Source organism: Aegilops tauschii, chromosome 4, assembly GCF_002575655.3.
Source record: "Aegilops tauschii subsp. strangulata cultivar AL8/78 chromosome 4, Aet v6.0, whole genome shotgun sequence".
Taxonomy (NCBI): domain Eukaryota; kingdom Viridiplantae; phylum Streptophyta; class Magnoliopsida; order Poales; family Poaceae; genus Aegilops; species Aegilops tauschii.
This window is the reverse complement of record NC_053038.3, coordinates 152,248,135-152,268,101: the sequence shown is the minus strand read 5'-3', so window position 1 is coordinate 152,268,101 and position 19,967 is coordinate 152,248,135.

Here is a 19,967-nt window from a genome sequence, read left to right as displayed (position 1 = left end):
TTTTTGTGATTTTTCGGGGTTCGTTTGGACATTTTTATGCGTTAACTGAGTTTTCAATGCATTTATGTGCATAATTCAAATTTGAACTACATGCACATGCTCCAGTGCATATGAATTGATTGAAAAATCAAATCTATGTCCTTGGGTGCATGCAAGAAATGGGAATCAATTTCAAACACCAGGGCACCTTTGATTGCCGGCAAAACGTTGAGATACTTTGTTTTTAAATTCTAGTAAATCTAAAACTCGTCTAAAATTCATGAAACTTGGCATGCTATCATGGAATGGCACCCGACATGATGTGGTATTTTTCGTGTCCATTTTGAGAGAAGGCGCACTTGAATAATGACAGCCAACTGTTGGGGAACGTAGTAATTTCAAAAAAATTCCTACGCACACGCAAGATCATCGTGATGTATAGCAACGAGAGGGGAGAGTGTTGTCCACGTACCCTCGTAGACCGAAAGCGGAAGCGTTTAACACAACGCGGTTGATGTAGTCGTACGTCTTCACGATCCGACCGATCAAGTACCGAACGCACGGCACCTCCGAGTTTAGCACACGTTCAGCTCGATGACGTCCTTCGAACTCCGATCCAGCCGAGTGTTGAGGGAGAGTTTCGTCAGCACGACGGCGTGGTGACAATGATGATGTTCTACCGACGCAGGGCTTCGCCTAAGCACCGCTACGATATTATCGAGGTGTAATATGGTGGAGGGGGGCACCGCACACGGCTAAGAGATCAATGATCAATTGTGTGTATAGAGGTGCCCCCTGCCCCCGTATATAAAGGAGCAAGGGGGGGGGGGGTTCGGCCGGCCAAGGGGAGAGGCGCGCCAGGAGGAGTCCTACTCCTACCGGGAGTAGGACTCCCCCCTTTTCCATGTTGGACTAGGAGAGAGAGGGGGAAGAGGTGGAGGGGAGGAAGGAAAGGGGGGCGCCGCCCCCCTCTCCTTGTCCTATTCAGACTGGGGGGGGGGGGAGGGGCGTGCGGCCCTGCCCTGGCCTCCTCTCCTCTCTTCCACCTAGGCCCACTAAGGCCCATTAAGTTGCCGGGGGGTTCCGGTAACCTCCCGGTACTCCGGAAAAATCCCGATTTCACCCGGAACACTTCCGATATCCAAACATAGGCTTCCAATATATCAATCTTTATGTCTCGACCATTTCGATACTCCTCGTTATGTCCGTGATCACATCCGGGACTCCGAACAACCTTCGGTACATCAAAACATATAAACTCATAATATAACTGTCATCGTAACGTTAAGCGTGCGGACCCTACGGGTTCGAGAACTATGTAGACATGACCGAGACACCTCTCCGGTCAATAACCAATAGCGGAACCTGGATGCTCATATTGGTTCCCACATATTCTACGAAGATCTTTATCGGTCAGACCGCATAACAACATACGTTATTCCCTTTGTCATCGGTATGTTACTTGCCCGAGATTCGATCGTCGGTATCTCGATACCTAGTTCAATCTCGTTACCGGCAAGTCTGTTTACTCGTTCCGTAATACATCATCCCGCAATAACTCATTAGTCACAATGCTTGCAAGGCTTATAGTGATGTGTATTACTGAGTGGGCCTAGAGATACCTCTCCGACAATCGGAGTGACAAATCCTAATCTCGAAATACGCCAACCCAACAAATACCTTTGGAGACACCTGTAGAGCACCTTTATAATCACCCAGTTACGTTGTGACGTTTGGTAGCACACAAAGTGTTCCTCCGGTAAACGGGAGTTGCATAATCTCATAGTCATAGGAACATGTATAAGTCATCAAGAAAGCAATAGCAACATACTAAACGATCGAGTGGTAAGCTAACAGAATGGGTCAAGTCAATCACATCATTCTCCTAATGATGTGATCCCGTTAATCAAATGACAACTCATGTCTATGGCTAGGAAACATAACCATCTTTGATCAACGAGCTAGTCAAGTAGAGGCATACTAGTGACACTCTGTTTGTCTATGTATTCACACAAGTATTATGTTTCCGGTTAATACAATTCTAGCATGAATAATAAACATTTATCATGATATAAGGAAATAAATAATAACTTTATTATTGCCTCTAGGGCATATTTCCTTCAGTCTCCCACTTGCACTAGAGTCAATAATCTAGATTACATAGTAATGATTCTTACACCCATGGAGTCTTGGTGCTGATCATGTTTTGCTCGTGGAAGAGGCTTAGTCAACGGGTTTGCAACATTCAGATCCGTATGTATCTTGCAAATTTCTATGTCTCCCACCTGGACTAAATCCCGGATGGAATTGAAGCGTCTTTTGATGTGCTTGGTTCTTTTGTGAAATCTGGATTCCTTTGCTAAGGCAATTGCACCAGTATTGTCACAAAAGATTTTCATTGGACCCGATGCACTAGGTATGACACCTAGATCGGATATGAACTCCTTCATCCAGACTCCTTCATTTGCTACTTCCGAAGCAGCTATGTACTCCGCTTCACACGTAGATCTCGCCACGACACTTTGCTTAGAACTGCAGCAACTGACAGCTCCACCATTCAATGTAAACACGTATCCGGTTTGCGATTTAGAATCGTCCGGATCAGTGTCAAAGCTTGCATCAACATAACCATTTACGATGAGCTCTTTGTCACCTCCATAAACGAGAAACATATCCTTAGTCCTTTTCAGGTATTTCAGGATGTTCTTGACCGCTGTCCAGTGATCCACTCCTGGATTACTTTGGTACCTCCCTGCTAAACTTATAGCAAGGCACACATCAGGTCTGGTACACAGCATTGCATACATGATAGAGCCTATGGCTGAAGCATAGGGAACATCTTTCATCTTCTCTCTATCTTCTGCAGTGGTCGGGCATTGAGTCTTACTCAATCTCACACCTTGTAATACAGGCAAGAACCCTTTCTTTGCTTGATCCATTTTGAACTTCTTCAAAACTTTGTCAAGGTATGTGTTTTGTGAAAGTCCAATTAAGCGTCTTGATCTATCTCTATAGATCTTGATGCCCAATATATATGCAGCTTCACCGTGGTCTTTCATTGAAAAACTCTTATTCAAGTATCCCTTTATGCTATCCAGAAATTCTATATCGTTTCCAATTAGCAATATGTCATCCACATATAATATCAGAAATGCTACTGAGCTCCCACTCACTTTCTTGTAAATACGGGCTTCTCCAAAAGTCTGTATAAAACCAAATGCTTTGATCACACTATCAAAGCGTTTATTCCAACTCCGAGAGGCTTGCACCAGTCCATAAATGGATCGCTGGAGCTTGCACACTTTGTTAGCTCCCTTTGGATCGACAAAACCTTCCGGTTGCATCATATACAACTCTTCTTCCAGAAATCCATTCAGGAATGCAGTTTTGACATCCATTTGCCAAATTTCATAATCATAAAATGCGGCAATTGCTAACATGATTCGGACAGACTTGAGCATCGCTACGGGTGAGAAAGTCTCATCGTAGTCAATCCCTTGAACTTGTCGAAAACCTTTCGCAACAAGTCGAGCTTTATAGACAGTAACATTACCGTCAGCGTCAGTCTTCTTCTTGAAGATCCATTTATTTTCAATGGCTTGCCGATCATCAGGCAAGTCAACCAAAGTCCATACTTTGTTCTCATACATGGATCCCATCTCGGATTTCATGGCTTCAAGCCATTTTGCGGAATCTGGGCTCACCATCGCTTCTTCATAGTTCGTAGGTTCGTCATGGTCTAGTAACATAACCTCCAGAACAGGATTACCGTACCACTCTGGTGCGGATCTTAATCTGGTTGACCTACGAGGTTCAGTAATAACTTGATCTGAAGTTTCATGATCATTATCATTAACTTTCCCACTAATTGGCGAAGGTGTCGCATAAACTGGTTTTTGTGATGATCTACTTTCCAATAAGGGAGCAGGTACAGTTACCTCATCAAGTTCTACTTTCCTCCCACTCACTTCTTTCGAGAGAAACTCCTTCTCTAGAAAGGATCCATTCTTAGCAACGAATGTCTTGCCTTCGGATCTGTGATAGAAGGTGTACCCAACAGTCTCCTTTGGGTATCCTATGAAGACACATTTCTCCGATTTAGGTTCGAGCTTATCAGGTTGAAGTTTCTTCACATAAGCATCGCAACCCCAAACTTTAAGAAACGACAGCTTTGGTTTCTTGCCAAACCATAGTTCATAAGGCGCTGTCTCAACGGATTTCGATGGTGCCCTATTTAGAGTGAATGCAGCCGTCTCTAAAGCATAACCCCAAAACGATAGCGGTAAATCAGTAAGAGACATCATAGATCGCACCATATCTAGTAAAGTACGATTACGACGTTCGGACACACCATTACGTTGTGGTGTTCCGGGTGGCGTGAGTTGCAAAACTATTCCGCATTGTTTCAAATGTAGGCCAAACTCGTAACTCAAATATTCTCCTCCACGATCTGATCGTAGAAACTTTATTTTCTTCTTACGATGATTTTCAACTTTGCTCTGAAATTCTTTGAACTTTTCAAATGTTTCAGACTTATGTTTCATTAAGTAGATATACCCATATCTGCTCAAATCATCTATGAAGGTGAGAAAATAATGATATCCGCCACGAGCCTCAATATTCATCGGACCACATACATCTGTATGTATGATTTCCAACAAATTAGTTGCTCTTTCCATAGTTCTGGAGAACGGTGTTTTAGTCATCTTGCCCATGAGACACGGTTCGCAAGTACCAAGTGATTCATAATCAAGTGATTCCAAAAGTCCATCATTATGGAGTTTCTTCATGCGCTTTACACCGATATGACCTAAACGGCGGTGGGACAAATAAGTTGCACTATCATTATCAACTCTGCATCTTTTGGCTTCGACATTATGAATATGTGTGTCACTACTACCGAGATTCATTAAAAATAGACCACTCTTCAAGGGTGTATGACCATAAAAGATATTACTCATATAAATAGAACAACCATTATTCTCTGATTTAAATGAATAACCGTCTCGCATCAAACAAGATCCAGATATAATGTTCATGCTTAACGCTGGCACCAAATAACAATTATTTAGGTCTAATACTAATCCCGAAGGTACATATAGAGGTAGCGTGCCGACGGCGATCACATCGACTTTGGAACCGTTTCCCACGCGCATCATCACCTCGTCCTTGGCCAGTGTTCGCTTAATCCGTAGTCCCTGTTTCGAGTTGCAAATATTAGCAACAGAACCAGTATCAAATACCCAGGTGCTACTGCGAGCTCTGGTAAGGTACACATCAATAACATGTATATCACGTATACCTTTGTTCACCTTGCCGTCCTTCTTATCCGCCAAATACTTGGGGCAGTTCCGCTTCCAGTGACCAGTCTGCTTGCAGTAGAAGCACTCAGTTTCAGGCTTAGGTCCAGATTTGGGTTTCTTCTCCTGAACAGCAACTTGCTTGCTGTTCTTCTTGAAGTTCCCCTTCTTCTTCCCTTTGCCCTTTTTCTTGAAACTAGTGGTCTTATTGACCATCAACACTTGATGCTCCTTTTTGATTTCTACCTCCGCTGCCTTTAGCATTGCGAAGAGCTCGGGAATTGTCTTATTCATCCCTTGCATGTTATAGTTCATCACGAAGCTCTTGTAGCTTGGTGGCGGTGATTGAAGAATTCTGTCAATGACGCTATCATCCGGAAGATTAACTCCCAGTTGAATCAAGTGATTGTTATACCCAGACATTTTGAGTATATGCTCACTGACAGAACTATTCTCTTCCATCTTGCAGCTGTAGAACTTATTGGAGACTTCATATCTCTCAATCCGGGCATTTGCTTGAAATATTAACTTCAACTCCTGGAACATCTCATATGCTCCATGACGTTCAAAACATCGTTGAAGACCCGGTTCTAAGCCGTAAAGCATGGCACAGTGAACTATCGAATAGTCATCAGCTTTGCTCTGCCAGACGTTCATAACCTCTGGTGTTGCTCTTGCAGCAGGCCTGGCACCCAGCGGTACTTCCAGGACGTAATTCTTCTGTGCAGCAATGAGGATAATCCTCAAGTTATGGACCCAGTCCGTATAATTGCTACCATCATCTTTCAACTTTGCTTTCTCAAGGAACGCATTAAAATTCAACGGAACAACAGCATGGGCCATCTATCTACAATTAACATAGACAAGCAAGATACTATCAGGTACTAAGTTCATGATAAATTTAAGTTCTATTAATCATATTACTTAAGAACTCCCACTTAGATAGACATCCCTCTAATCATCTAAGTGATTACGTGATCCAAATCAACTAAACCATAACCGATCATCGCGTGAAATGGAGTAGTTTTCAGTGGTGAACATCACTATGTTGATCATATCTACTATATGATTCACGCTCGACCTTTCGGTCTCAGTGTTCCGAGGCCATATCTGCATATGCTAGGCTCGTCAAGTTTAACCTGAGTATTCTGCGTGTGCAAAACTGGCTTGCACCCGTTGTAGATGGACGTAGAGCTTATCACACCCGATCATCACGTGGTGTCTGGGCACGACGAACTTTGGCAACGGTGCATACTCAGGGAGAACACTTTTATCTTGAAATTTAGTGAGAGATCATCTTATAATGCTACCGTCAATCAAAGCAAGATAAGATGCATAAAAGATAAACATCACATGCAATCAATATAAGTGATATGATATGGCCATCATCATCTTGTGCTTGTGATCTCCATCTCCGAAGCACCGTCATGATCACCATCGTCACCGGCGCGACACCTTGATCTCCATCGTAGCATCGTTGTCGTCTCGCCAACTATTGCTTCTACGACTATCGCTACCGCTTAGTGATAGAGTAAAACAATTACATGGCGATTGCATTGCATACAATAAAGCGACAACCATATGGCTCCTGCCAGTTGCCGATAACTCGGTTACAAAACATGATCATCTCATACAATAAAATTTAGCATCATGTCTTAACCATATCACATCACAACATGCCCTGCAAAAACAAGTTAGACGTCCTCTACTTTGTTGTTGCAAGTTTTACGTGGCTGCTACGGGCTTAGCAAGAACCGTTCTTACCTACGCATCAAAACCACAACGATAGTTTGTCAAGTTGGTGCTGTTTTAACCTTCGCAAGGACCGGGCGTAGCCACACTCGGTTCAACTAAAGTGAGAGAGACAGACACCCGCCAGTCACCTTTAAGCAACGAGTGTTGGCAACGGTGAAATCAGTCTCGCGTAAGCGTAGGCGTAATGTCGGTCCGGGCCGCTTCATCTCACAATACCGCTGAACCAAAATATGACATGCTGGTAAGCAGTATGACTTATATCGCCCACAACTCACTTGTGTTCTACTCATGCATATAACATCAACGCATAAAACCAGGCTCGGATGGCACTGTTGGGGAACGTAGTAATTTCAAAAAATTTCCTACGCACACCCAAGATCATCGTGATGTATAGCAACGAGAGGGGAGAGTGTTGTCCACGTACCCTCGTAGACCGAAAGCGGAAGTGCTTAACACAACGCGGTTGATGTAGTCGTACGTCTTCACGATCTGACCGATCAAGTACCGAACGCACGACACCTCCGAGTTCAGCACACGTTCAGCTCGATGACGTCCTTCGAACTCCGATCCAGCCGAGTGTTGAGGGAGAGTTTCGTCAGCACGACGGCATGGTGACAATGATGATGTTGTACCGACGCAGGGCTTCGCCTAAGCACCGCTACGATATTATCGAGGTGTAATATGGTGGAGGGGGGCACCGCACACGGCTAAGAGATCAATGATCAATTGTGTGTATAGAAGTGCCCCCCTGCCCCCGTATATAAAGGAGCAAGGGGGGGTTCGGCCGGCCAAGGGGAGAGGCGCGCCAGGAGGAGTTCTACTCCTACCGGGAGTAGGACTCCCCCCTTTTCCATGTTGGACTAGGAGAGAGAGGGGGAAGAGGTGGAGGGGAGGAAGGAAAGGGGGGCGCCGCCCCCCTCTCCTTGTCCTATTCAGACTGGGGGGGAGGGGCGTGCGGCCCTGCCCTGGCCTCCTCTCCTCTCTTCCACCTAGGCCCACTAAGGCCCATTAAGTTACCGGGGGGTTCCGGTAACCTCCCGGTACTCCGGAAAAATCCCGATTTCACCCGGAACACTTCCGATATCCAAACATAGGCTTCCAATATATCAATCTTTATGTCTCGACCATTTCGAGACTCCTCGTTATGTCCGTGATCACATCCGGAACTCCGAACAACCTTCGGTACATCAAAACATATAAACTCATAATATAACTGTCATCGTAACGTTAAGCGTGCGGACCCTACGGGTTCGAGAACTATGAAGACATGACCGAGACACCTCTCCGGTCAATAACAAATAGCGGAACCTGGATGCTCATATTGGTTCCCACATATTCTACGAAGATCTTTATTGGTCAGACCGCATAACAACATACGTTATTCCCTTTGTCATCGGTATGTTACTTGCCCGAGATTCGATCGTCGGTATCTCGATACCTAGTTCAATCTCGTTATCGGCAAGTCTGTTTACTCGTTCCGTAATACATCATCCCGCAACTAACTCATTAGTCACAATGCTTGCAAGGCTTATAGTGATGTGTATTACTGAGTGGGCCCAGAGATACCTCTCCGACAATCGGAGTGACAAATCCTAATCTCGAAATACGCCAACCCAACAAATACCTTTGGAGACACCTGTAGAGCACCTTTATAATCACCCAGTTACGTTGTGACATTTGGTAGCACACAAAGTGTTCCTCCGGTAAACAGGAGTTGCATAATCTCATAGTCATAGGAACATGTATAAGTCATCAAGAAAGCAATAGCAACATACTAAACGATCGAGTGCTAAGCTAACGGAATGGGTCAAGTCAATCACATCATTCTCCTAATGATGTGATCCCGTTAATCAAATGACAACTCATGTCTATGGCTAGGAAACATAACCATCTTTGATCAACGAGCTAGTCAAGTAGAGGCATACTAGTGACACTCTGTTTGTCTATGTATTCACACAAGTATTATGTTTCCGGTTAATACAATTCTAGCATGAATAATAAACATTTATCATGATATAAGGAAATAAATAATAACTTTATTATTGCCTCTAGGGCATATTTCCTTCACCAACAAAGGCATTTTGAAAAAAATAGCTGCCACTTTAATATCTCAAACATTTTTATAATTCAAACCGTGTGCGTTCGGTTAACCATTCACGTGACGCCACGTGTCTTGGTTTTAATGGCTATAGGAGGTGCTGTGTGGACAGTTGCTTGACTGAACGGGAGGCGTGCGAGCACAGTCCGGTGAGCAGGCTCACCGGGAAGCGTACAAGCTGTTCAACGCAGGATCTGTGCATCTCTTCAACGCAAACGGTTTAGATTACGATATGCAAATTAAAGCCAGACTTCGGCGCGAAGCCAATAGACACTGCGATTTGTCAAAATATGCGGCTAAAAATCAATAGCACTATCTATTTCTCAGCGGGAAGCGAGACAGCCTTGGACCGCCGCCCGCCTCGCTCCCACTGGTCTATATTAATGGTGCCGCAGAGTGGCCACACCCCCCATCCTCGCCACACACACAATTCCTCTCTCTCCACCCGCATCCTCGATGCCGCTCTGAATCCTCAAAGCTGTCAGTGTACAAGGATGCCGCCGAGGCGCCCCATCGGAGGGAGTTGCGATGCCGGGGCTGCTGAAGCACCGGAGCATGGCATGAATATGGAGACAGAGGTTTCCATCCCCGCCGACGAGGTGGAGAACGAGGCTGCCAACAAGCGGAGGCGGGTCAAGAAAGAACCGCAAGCGACTCCAGCAGGCCTAGACTTCATCAACAACCTCCCCGATGATATGTTGATAGTCATCATATCCCTCCTCCCAATCAAATATCGGGCGAGGACGGCTGCCCTTTCCCGACGGTGGCACACCCTATGGCTCCGCACCCCTGTCGACCTCCTTGACACCCACAAGCTCTGCCATGGCTATCGCCAAAGCTTGGATGCGTTCTCCCAGATCCTCGGCAGTCACGATGGCCCAATCAAAGGCCTTATCGCGGGCAAGTTCCATTATAATGGCAAGGACTGAGCCAAGCTTGACGAGTGGTTCCGATCCCGCGCCTTAGATCAGCTCGAGAAGCTAAGTTATAATGATGGGCATATGCGCTTGCTGCCAACGTCCGCGCTCCGCTTCGCGCCCACGCTGTGCCTTTCCAAGTTCATGAACTGCCATTCCCCCCTCCCTTAATGACGCGCCTGCTCTTTTTCTACCACGACTGAAGCACCTCGAGCTCGGCACTGTCCGCATCCCAAAGGATGACATGGAGCGTCTGCTCCGCAGCTGTACTGCACTCGAGTTCCTTCGTCTTCAGGCAATGAATTGGTCGAGTACCTTGCACATCACCTCCAGGACTCTCCGGACTATTTATGTGCATTGCTGGTGCTGCAACGAGAGATCACAAAAGGTGGACCACAATATGGTCATCCAGGACACACCTTCACTTGAGAGATTACTTGTAGTTGATCAACAAGGCCCAACAAGAATCAATGTCATTTCTGCACCGAAATTGAAAGTGATGGGCTACTCGTCTGTCAAATACTACAACTTTCAGGTACAACAGTCGCCTTATATACCTCTCCTTCTTGATATCAACGTTATTTCTAGTTTTGAAGATGTATGTTCGTCTGTCATCCAGCGAAGCTTCACCCAGACTCTGGACACAGTGAAGGTCTTGGCACTAGAATCTGTCGTCCCCAACCTAGACCAAGTTGTCAGTTGCCTGAGATGCTTTCCGTGCCTGAAGAAGTTGTATATCGAGGTGATGTTCCTTTCCTGTTAAATGTTAACCATAAGGGAGTTCAATTTTTTGCACCTTTTCCCAAGTTTACAATGACAATGTACTACGATTTCTGAAGTAATTTTGGAGGATTTTAGGACATACACCCCCACCCCATATTGGTTGCTTCATTCATTTGGTTACAATCGTCCATAAGCATTTCTCCTTTGGATTCATCTGTACTAGTTTTCTTAGGGAATTTTTCAGCCAATCCAACCTCTTGTGAAGAAGGATACATGTTTCTAGATTGTAATCAAATGCCCATGTTAATCATGCTAGATCAAAGATGGCACGTTGGTGCATTTTACAAATCCTGCAAACCAAATGGGCGTGTAGAGTGTTCAAAACTGCATGTAGGCACTAACACGTTCTCTTCTTTTGCAGTGCATATTAGGCCCGGAGGTGGATGATGTTTGTAACGACTATCACATCGAATGCCGGGATCTGCATCTCTCAAGTATTACTTTGAACTCCTACCGTGGGACCCCACCGGAGATTACACTCGCCAGGTTCTTTCTTGCCAGAGCAAAGGTGCTGAGTGTACTAAGGTTGAACACGCATTTCATTAGGAAATATCAATGGTATGATTATCAGAGCCGGCTGGTACTGTGGAATGGAAGTGCATCCAAAAATGCCAAACTTCATATTGGAAGATCATATGGCAAAGCAATTGAAAGTTATTGTGTCAAACCCAAACATGACTTGTCAGCGGCTGATCCCTTTTTAGAAATGACGCAGCTTGCAATGTATGAATTTGGGCGTTGTAATCTTTGAATTTGAACCTTGAAATATTTATGGTATTTGTTATATTGAACCATTTCTATTCTCTTGTCTCAACGCAAACAGTTCATCCGGGTGAACCGCATGTCGTACATCGCACACACCTTGATCTGGCTAACCGTTTCTTTTGTGTTGCCTAATCACAAACAGTTCATCTGAGTGAACTGTATGCTGTACATCGCACACACCTTGATCTGGCTGACCATTTCTTTTGTGTTGCCTAATCACAAATAGTTCATCCGAGTGAACCGTATGCTGTACATCGCACACACCTTCATTTGGCTGCCCGTTTCTTTTGTTCCTACTCATCGAAAATGGTTAATTGAACTAAACCGTATGCCCTGTATCGCACACGCAACTAAAATCTGAACCGTGTTTGATGCATCCGTCATCGCAAACATTTTGCGCCTTTTTTGACGGGTTTTTACACCACCGTTTGTGATTATTGCATTGCACACAGTTTCGTCGAAGGGTCTTTGATCATAGTGTCGCGTTAGCAGCATCCTGCGGTAGTGAATTGAAACTCCAATGGTGCAACAGGTATGTTTTAAACCTATTTCTTTAACTGGATTGTTGTTCTAATTTCTTGCTCTATGTTGATTTCAGTTTTAGTTATATAAACAGTTATGTTCTCATGTGATGCACATACAAGTGATGCCAATGCTGTGTAGTTTCTCACACTTATATTCTGTCTATACTGCTGTGTTTTAAAAATATATGAGTTGAACTGTGTCTCTATCTTGATTTGGCAACATAGACTATAATGATATGGACAATACAGTGACCATAGTACATAGATATATGTTTGTTTCATGCTGTTATCCTGTCCACCTTACTACTGAACCGGTTTACCAAAATGAGTTTCGTATACTACATGCTAAACATGTGATGTGTCTGCTTGTTTCTCTTGTAGTATGCGAACATAATATTGGAGAAGAGCACCCCACTATGCAATGGTAGAGAAAGTAATGCAGATAAGGTTCAAGATAGTGAGACAACCCTGTTGGTCTCCAAGAAAGGTGATAAAAATGATCTTGTAGACAGTGAGAAAACCCCATAGTCCTGCGTTGATGTAGTGTTCGAGTTACTGGCCAGTACTGCTGGCACAAGCTCTTCGAACTCGCTGTCTGAATCACTTCGGCTTCTTCAGTCTCAGCTACAAGCTGAAAGGCATCAGTCGCTGTGTTGCGGCAAGAAGCCGAAGGACTGAGGAAGTCCCTACAGAATTCAGATGCATACTTTCTTGTGCAACAACAAGCGCTGGAGGACTTAAGCGCCAAACAAGAGAAAGTTAATAAGCTTACTAAGCATCTTGCCAGCATTATGGGTACCCAGGATATTGTTTCTTGAGCTCTTCTGAAGTGGTTTTAGTTTTGGACTTGTTTTGCTGCGACGTTTATTTGCACTGGTCGCCAACTTTGACAACCAGTGTATGTGTTATGCTGCTTTGTTCCCTATATTTGCACTCGTGGTGAACTTTGATGCCCAGTGGATGTAATATGTGTAATAGTCGTGATAGCCTAGCGTAAGTTTCTTGCTTATTTATTTCCTTGTTGTCTTGTTTATTTGTTTGCTTGTAGTCAGTGCAGTTCTTTTTCCGCGGTTTTCTAGTGGCGGCAATAACCTATTTTTAAAACGAGGCCACAATAACCATGGGCTACATATTTACTGTAGTGACCCTGGGCCTCCTACGGGCCGTAGAAACAATGTGCCTTCTACGGGCAGTAGCATCAATGGGCCTTCTACGGGCCGTATGATCGATTGGCCAAACATGGGCCAATAACGGACCACATTATGGGCCTTAAACGGGCTAGAGTTGGAATCGTCCGTTCATGGGCCGACCATAACAGGCCGTCGTTAATCGGCCGTATTTGATGACGCTATGAAAACGGCCCAACAGATTAATGAGCCACAAACGGGCCGACTGTAACCACGGGCTAAATTTGGCCCACAATCAGAAAATGCCAGTAACAGGCCATAAGTAACCGAATGCTGGAAATGAGCCCAAGAATAAATGGGCCGTGAGAAGGCCGAAATATAACATGGGCTTGAAACGGCCCAATGAAAAAATGGGCCGTTAATGGGTATAAAGCGATATAATGTTCATTACGGGCCAGTTTCACCACGGGCCGTTAATGGGCCGAGAGTTACAAAGCGCCTCGTATGGGCCGAGAGACGTCATGGGCCAGACATGGGCTGGATGTTACAATGGACTGGAATCATATTGGACTGCCCATATGACACCACTGGGCCTAATTTGGATAGGCCGTAATGGGCCCTGGGTTAGCGGGTTGTAAATGGGCTATGTGCGAACGGGCCGTTAACAGGCTTTCCGTGGGCCGGCCCGCTATCTTTTGGCCAAGTCAAACGGGCAGGCCTTTTCACAGGAATGGGCCTCTATTGGGTCGTGCCACATATCAACGTATCATTGGCTCATTCTGTCTAATGAGTGGATGACTTCTATCCCAACGGTGAGCCGACACGTGTTTCCTCCAACCAATGATAATTTTACACGTGGAAAATCCCCATTGGTCCGGGCTGTTAACGGGTTATCAGATCCAAACCGCAACCCAATAGCTTAATGGCGACCCGTTATGGTGGATGCCACGTGTCGGTCACCCTTGACGAAAGCACTTCTATGACGCGTGATTTATCGTCATGGAAGTGGACACTTCCGTGATGATAATTTTGTTAATGTCATGGAACACTTCTACGACAGCACAGGTATGACTATCTTGATTCTTTCATAAAATCGTCATGGATGTACATGCATGACCGAAAACCTGACCTACTGTGAAAAACACGTATCATCACGGACGTGTATTTTTTTTGTAGTGATATGAACCCAAACAACGGCCAAAATAAAAGAACAAACCAGAAAAAACAAGGCTTTCATAGGCTGCCAAACCATAAAATCAAGTGTTGTTCAAGGGCCGCACAGCCACTGGGCGAATCCTTTATTCAAACCTGTAAGCCGGGCCTCACATGACCAACCGCCGTTTTAACTTTCACAAGTTCAGGGTCTTTATAAGATTGACAGTCAAGAGTACGGTGGGTCATTCCAGGATTACCTGGGCGGAGTGGCAGACATACAAAGGCAGGGTAACCCGGAGTTTTGGTGAATACACCTGGCGTCCAAGCCGATCAAAACGGTAAATATAGCTATGTTCAGTGAACAGGAAGCCCCCAAGTGACCTATTAACAAGCCATCAAGGCAGGTTACCTATGTTTGAACTGCCTATTATAGCAAGTTCTCTTTGGTAACTATTTCACTTGGGCAGAAAAAAACCCCAAGTCGTTTGCAACAAGGCGTATAAGCCGGATCAAATACGTCTCCAACGTATCTATAATTTTTGATTGCTCCATGCTATATTATCTTCTATTTTGGACATTATTGGGCTTTATTATTCACTTTTATATTATTTTTGGGACTAACCTATTAACCGGAGGCCCAGCCCAGAATTGATGTTTTTGCCTATTTCAGAGTTTCGCAGAAAAAGAATATCAAACGGAGTCCAAACGGAATGAAACCTTCGGGAACGTGATTTTTGGAACGAACATGATCCAGGAGACTTGGACCCTAAGTCAAGGAAGCTTCGAGGAAGCCACGAGGTAGGGGGCGTGCCTACCCCCCCAGGCACGCCCTCCACCCTTGTGGGCCCCACGTTGCTCCACTGACGTACTCCTTCCTCCTATATATACTTACGTACCCCCAAACGATCAGATACGGAGCCAAAAACCTAATTCCACCGCCGCAACCTTCTGTACCCAGGAGATCCCATCTTGGGGCCTGTTCTGGAGCTCCGCCGGAGGGGGCATCGATCACGGAGGGCTTCTACATCAACACCATAGCCCCTCCGATGAAGTGTGAGTAGTTTACCTCAGACCTTCGGGTCCATAGTTAGTAGCTAGATGGCTTCTTCTCTCTTTTTGGATCTCAATACAATGTTCTCCCCCTCTCTCGTGGAGATATATTCAATGCAATCTTCTTTTTGCGGTGTGTTTGTTGAGACCGATGAATTGTGGGTTTATGATCAAGTTTATCTATGAACAATATTTGAATCTTCTGAATTCTTTTATGTATGATTGGTTATCTTTGCAAGTCTCTTCGAATTATCAGTTTGGTTTGGCCTACTAGATTGATCTTTCTTGCAATGGGAGAAGTGCTTAGCTTTGGGTTCAATCTTGCAGTGTCCTTTCCGAGTGACAGTAGGGGCAGCAAGGCACGTATTGTATTGTTGCCATCGAGGATAACAAGATGTTTTTTTATCATATTGCATGAATTTATCCCTCTACATCATGTCATCTTGCTTAAGGCGTTACTCTGTTCTTATGAACTTAATACTCTAGATGCATGCTGGATAGCGGTCGATGTGTGGAGTAATAGTAGTAGATGCAGGCAGGAGTCGGTCTACTTGTCTCGGATGTGATGCCTATATACATGATCATACCTAGATATTCTCATAACTATGCTCAATTCTATCAATTGCTCAACAGTAATTTGTTCACCCACCGTAAAGTACTTATGCTCTTGAGAGAAGCCGCTAGTGAAACCTATGGCCCCCGGGTCTATCTTCATCATATTAATCTTCCAACACTTAGTTATTTCCGTTGCCTTTTTACTTTGCTTTTATTTTACTTTGCATCTTTATCATAAAAATACCAAAAATATTATCCTATCATATCTATCACATCTCACTCTCGTAAGTGACCGTGTAGGGATTGACAACCCCTTATCGCGTTGGTTGCGAGGATTTATTTGTTTTGTGTAGGTGCGAGGGACTCGCGCGTAGCCTCCTACTGGATTGATACCTTGGTTCTCAAAAACTGAGGGAAATACTTACGCTACTTTGCTGCATCACCCTTTCCTCTTCAAGGGAAAACCAACGCAGTGCTCAAGAGGTAGCAAGAAGGATTTCTGGCGCCGTTGCCGGGGAGGTCTACGCAAAAGTCAACATACCAAGTACCCATCACAAACCCTTATCTCCCGCATTACATTATTTGACATTTGCCTCTCGTTTTCCTCTCCCCCACTTCACCCTTGCCGTTTTATTTACCCTCTCTTTTTCGTTCGCCTCTTTTTCATTTGCTTGTCGTTATGGCTAGTCCTCTATCTTCTCCGTCCGTTGTCTCCCAAGAATGAAGTTTTAAATTTTAAGCAAAGGGAGGGAGAAAATCTAAAAGACGCTTGGTATAGAATTTGCAATGCTCAAAATAGATCTACCAGGAAGCAATCTACTTCTGTTCTTCTTCGCAATTTTTATGTAGGCGCTACTCCTTGGTACAGATATATCCTTGATACCATTACCGGAGGGAACTTCTTGGCTAGCCATACTTTTTATTCTTATAATGCTATGATAGATTTGTTTGGCTCACCACCTCTTTTGGTTAATGGAACTATGTTAACTTTGGAGCATGTAATGCAAAGACTTGAAATTATTGAAAATAAGGTTGCTACCGTAGAGTTAATTGAAAATTTGGATAAAAAGATCCACAATCGAATCACTCAATATGGATCTAAAGTAGGAGTCACTTTGAAAAATATTAAAGAGAAGGAACCCATAGTTAATGAGAAAATAAATCAGGATTCCACTAGAATCGATAAAATTGAGGATATCATTACCAACTTGGGAACCGCTTTTTCTTCCGTAAAGAATACTCCAAGTCCTTCTACTAAAATTGCCAAGCTTATGTATGTTCCTAAAAATAAGGGTGAATCCTCTAGTAAGGAAACTGCGGATCTCAAATCTATAAGTATTCATCCCAATCTTTTTGCTATCATTAAGGAACCATTTGTTACAAATGAATTTTTTGATCTTGTGCCTAAAAGTTTGATAATCAATAAAAAGAAAGAAATTCCTAAGGATGGTAGATGCCTCATTGAAGAATTACCTACCAAAGATGGCAATACCTAGATCTATCTTTGCTTTTATGCCTAGCTAGGGGCGTTAAACGATAGCGCTTGTTGGGAGGCAACCCAATTTTATTTTTAGTTTTTTTGCTTTTTGCTTCTGTTTAGGAATAAATATTTGATCTAGCCTCTGGTTAGATGTGTTTTTATGTTTTAATTAGTGTTTGTGCCAAGTTAAACCTATAGGATCTTCTTGGATGATAGTTATTTGATCTTGCAGAAATTCCAGAAACTTTCTGTTCACAAAAATAATTGTTAAAAATCACCAGAACGTGATAAAATATTGATTCCAATTGCTACTGATCAATAAACAAATTGTCTAGGTCTTCCTATTTTGGCTGATGTTTTGGAGTTCCAGAAGTTTGCGTTAGTTACAGATTACTACAGACTGTTCTGTTTTTGACAGATTCTGTTTTTCGTGTGTTGTTTGCTTATTTTGATGAATCTATGGCTAGTAAAATAGTTTATAAACCATAGAAAAGTTGGAATACAGTAGGTTTAACACCAATATAAATAAAGAATAAGTTCATTACAGTACCTTGAATTGGTCTTTTGTTTTCTTTCGCTAACGGAGCTGACGAGATTTTCTGTTAAGTTTTGTGTTGTGAAGTTTTCAAGTTTTTGGTGAAAGATTTGATGGATTATGGAACAAGGAGTGGCAAGAGCCTAAGCTTGGGGATGCCCATGGCACCCCCAAGATAATCTAAGGACACCTAAAATCCAAAGCTTGGGGATGCCCCGGAAGGCATCCCCTCTTTCGTCTACTTCCATCGGTAACTTTACTTGGAGCTACATTTTTATTCACCACATGATATGTGTTTTGCTTGGAGCGTCTTGTATGATTTGAGTCTTTGATTTTTAGTTTACCACAATCATCCTTGCTGTACACACCTTTTGAGAGAGACACACATGATTTGGAAATTATTAGAATACTCTATGTGCTTCACTTATATCTTTTGAGTTAAATAGTTTTGCTCTAGTACTTCACTTATATATTTTAGAGCACGATGGTGGATTTGTTTTATAGAAACTATTGATCTCTCATGCTTCACTTAGATCATTTTGAGAGTCTTAAATAGCATTGTAATTTGCTTAAATAATCCTAATATTCTAGGTATTCAAGATTAGTAAAAACTTTCTTATGAGTGTTTTGAATACTAAGAGAAGTTTGATGCTTGATGATTGTTTTGAGATATGGAGGTAGTGATATTAAAGTTGTGCTAGTTGAGTAGTTGTGAATTTGAGAAATACTTGTGTTGAAGTTTGCAAGTCCTGTAGCATGCACGTATGGTAAACGTTATGTAACAAATTTGAAACATGAGGTGTTCTTTGATTGTCCTCCTTATGAGTGGCGGTCGGGGACGAGCGATGGTCTTTTCCTACCAATCTATCCCCCTAGGAGCATGCGCATAGTGCTTGGTTGATGACTTGTAGATTTTTGCAATAAGTATGTGAGTTCTTTATGACTAATGTTGAGTCCATGGATTATACGCACTCCCACCTTTCCATCATTGCTAGCCTCTTCGGTACCGTGCATTGCCCTTTCTCACATTGAGAGTTGGTGCAAACTTCGCCGGTGCATCCAAACCCCGTGATATGATACGCTCTTTCACACATAAACCTCCTTATATCTTCCTCAAAACAGCCACCATACCTACCTATTATGGCATTTCCATAGCCATTCCGAGATATATTGCCATGCAACTTTCCACCATTCCGTTTATCATGACACGTTCATCATTGTCATATTGCTTAGCATGATCATGTAGTTGACATAGTATTTGTGGCAAAGCCACCGTTCATAATTCTTTCATACATGTCACTCTTGGTTCATTGCATATCCCGGTACACCGCCGGAGGCATTCATATAGAGTCACACTTTGTTCTAGTATCGAGTTGTAATCATTGAGTTGTAAATAAATAGAAGTGTGATGATCATCATTTAATAGAGCATTGTCCCAATAAAAAAAGAGAAAGGCCAAATAAAAAAGAAGGCCCAAAAAAGGAAATAAAAAGGGGCAATGCTACTATCCTTTTTTCCACACTTGCGCTTCAAAGTAGCACCATAATCTTCATGATAGAGAGTCTCTTGGTTTTGTCACTTTCATATACTAGTGGGAACTTTTCATTATAGAACTTGGCTTGTATATTCCAACAATGGGCCTCCTCAAGTGTCCTAGGTCTTCGTGAGCAAGCAAGTTGGATGCACACCCACTTAGTTTCTTTTGTTGAGCTTTCATATATTTATAGCTCTAGTGCATCCGTTGCATGGCAATCCCTACTCCTTGCATTAACATCAATCGATGGGCATCTCCATAGCTCATTGATTAGCCTCGTTGATGTGAGACTTTCTCCTTTTTTGTCTTCTCCACATAACCCCCATCATTATACTCTATTCCACCCATAGTGCTATATCCATGGCTCACGCTCATGTATTGCGTGAAGGTTTATAAAGTTTGAGATTACT